Below are 2500 nucleotides of genomic sequence, written 5' to 3'. Positions count from 1 at the left end.
CTCATGAGCTAAATTGAACTCTGTCTCTGCATGATTCCTTGCTTCTTGTCTGTTTAATAGATGTCATCAGTGTTTGAACCTGACCATATCGCACTTTTATAGACACTCAAAGCGCTTCAAAGAGAACTGAGAACCCATCATTCATTCGTTCCACATTCACACGTTGACGGTGGTAAGCTACATCTGAAGCCACAGCTGCCCTGGGGTGACAGACGTGTGGCTGCCAATTTGTGCCTACGGACCCTCCGACCACCGCCAAGCATTCATACACAATCATACACCAGTGTGAGTGGCAATGGGAGCAAAGTGAGTGACGTGGACACAACGGCCGTGACTAGGATGGCGGAAGCTGGAATCGAACCAGGAACCCTCAAGTTGCTGGACGGCGGTTCTACCATTCAAGCCACACCACCCAGCAATTTACCTACCTATCCATGTGAATTGTATTGATGTTTTTTTACTTCTTCATTTATTGTTGTTGGGTCAAAGATTGAGAAAGGAAGTGAACAATTGTGTTAGGAATTATATCTAGACAGAAAAGGGGTAGGATTAAATAAGCTCTGCTTATTCCTACTCCTTTTCGGACATGTTAGAATGTAAACATGTGATGTAAACCCATTACTATGTTATTTTATTTTCAATAGTACTTTTTTGTTGTTTTTAATGTTGTGATTACTGCCAATATTCCACAAACACACAAAAAGTATAAAAACTATTATCTACAAAGTAAAACTTTTGGCAGTAATTTTGCACCCTGCGCGATCCACACACTTGCACTCATAGCACCCCGTAATCCGCACTCTACAACGACAGGTCGTGTTGCAGAGTCAATGTAAGGCCGTGAGAGCTACTGTTATTTGCGCATGGTGTCGTCCGCCAAAAAACAAAGATGAAGAAGCAGGGTGGGGATGGAAAAACAAAGAAGCTCAACCTGTGAGTAATTAACCTGTGAGTTTCCCCTTCTCTTCTGTTCACCATTTTACCAGGGTGGAATATTACTGCCAAAAGTTTTAACTTGAAGAAATTTGTTTACAAACTTGCAAATCGTTTTTTGAATCGAAAATAAAACATTTGACCTGCGAATAATTTTTTAATTTGCAGAAAATTGGGGTTATTATTTACTTGCAAATTCCCTCCATCCATCCATTTTCTACCGCTTGTCCCTTTTGGGGTCGCGGGGGGTGCTGGAGCCTATCTCAGCTGCATTCGGGCGGAAGGCGGTGTACACTCTGGACAAGTCGTCACCTCATCACAGTACTTTCAAATTGTTTTTTTTCCAATTGAAAAAAAAAAAATTGGACTTGCCAATCATTTGTTTTTCTTGCAGAAAATAGTTTTTACTTGCAAATATTTTTTTTTGATTGAAGAAAAAAGTTTTTTTAACTTTAAAATCTTTTAGGGGACGGGGTGTGCCTTAAAGGCACTGCATTTGCGTGCCGGCCCAGTCACATAATATCTATGGCTTTTCACACACACAAGTGAATGCAAGGCATACTTGGTCAACAGCCATACAGGTCACACTGAGGGTGTCCGTATAAACAACTTTAACACTGTTACAAATATGCGCCACACTGTGAACCCACACCAAACAAGAATGACAAACACCTTTCGGGAGAACATCCGCACCGTAACACAACATAAACACAACAGAACAAATACCCAGAGCCCCTTGCAGCACTAACTCTTCCGGGACGCTACAATATACACCCCCCGCTGCCCTTTACGCCCCCCCGTCCACCTCAACCTCCTCATGCTCTCTCAGGGAGAGCATGTCCCAAATTCCAAGCTGCTGTTTTGAGGCATGTTAAAAGAAATAATGCACTTTGTGACTTCAATAATAAATATGGCAGTGCCATGTTGGCATTTTTTTCCATAACTTGAGTTGATTTATTTTGGAAAACCTTGTTACATTGTTTAATGCATCCAGCGGGGCATCACAACAAAATTAGGCATAATAATGTGTTAATTCCACGACTGTATATATCGGTATCGGTTGATATTGGAATCGGTAATTAAGAGTTGGACAATATCGGAATATCAGCAAAAAAGCCATTATCGGACATCTCTACTTGCAAATATTTTTTTTTAATTGAAGAACATCGTTTTTTTAATTGAAGAAAATGTTTTTTGTAACTTTCAAATCTTTTTTTATTTCCAGAAAATTGTTTTTATTCGCAAATAGTTTGAAAAATGTGGAAATGGTGGAAGTTTGAAAAATGGCCAATTCATTTTGAATGGGAAAAATGTCATGGGAAGCCTGGAATTCTGGGAAATCTGGGAATTTTTTGAATTTTTCAAGGGAAAGCCTGCGATTCCCGAATAGGCTGAACAGTTTGAAGTTGGAACGGTTTGAACCGGATGAAAAATGTGGAAGGTAGAGCGCGGCAAAATCTGGAGAAGAAGAAGAAGTTGAATAATAGATTAAATTTGGTGTAGAAAACCATATTTATTAGGGGTGTGGGAAAAAAATCAATTTGAATTCGAATCGCGATTCTCACGT

The 2500-nt window shown here is 39.9% G+C and overlaps 1 protein-coding gene across 1 annotated transcript in view; it reads right to left on the bottom strand.

Annotated features, from left to right (window-relative positions):
* zdhhc1 (zinc finger DHHC-type containing 1) overlaps positions 1-2500 on the bottom strand; it is a 19818-nt gene that overhangs the window by 15859 nt on the left and 1459 nt on the right.

This window comes from Entelurus aequoreus, linkage group LG02, assembly GCF_033978785.1.
Source record: "Entelurus aequoreus isolate RoL-2023_Sb linkage group LG02, RoL_Eaeq_v1.1, whole genome shotgun sequence".
In the NCBI taxonomy this organism is placed as follows: Eukaryota; Metazoa; Chordata; class Actinopteri; order Syngnathiformes; family Syngnathidae; genus Entelurus; species Entelurus aequoreus.
This window is presented reverse-complemented; position numbering and strand designations above follow the sequence as displayed.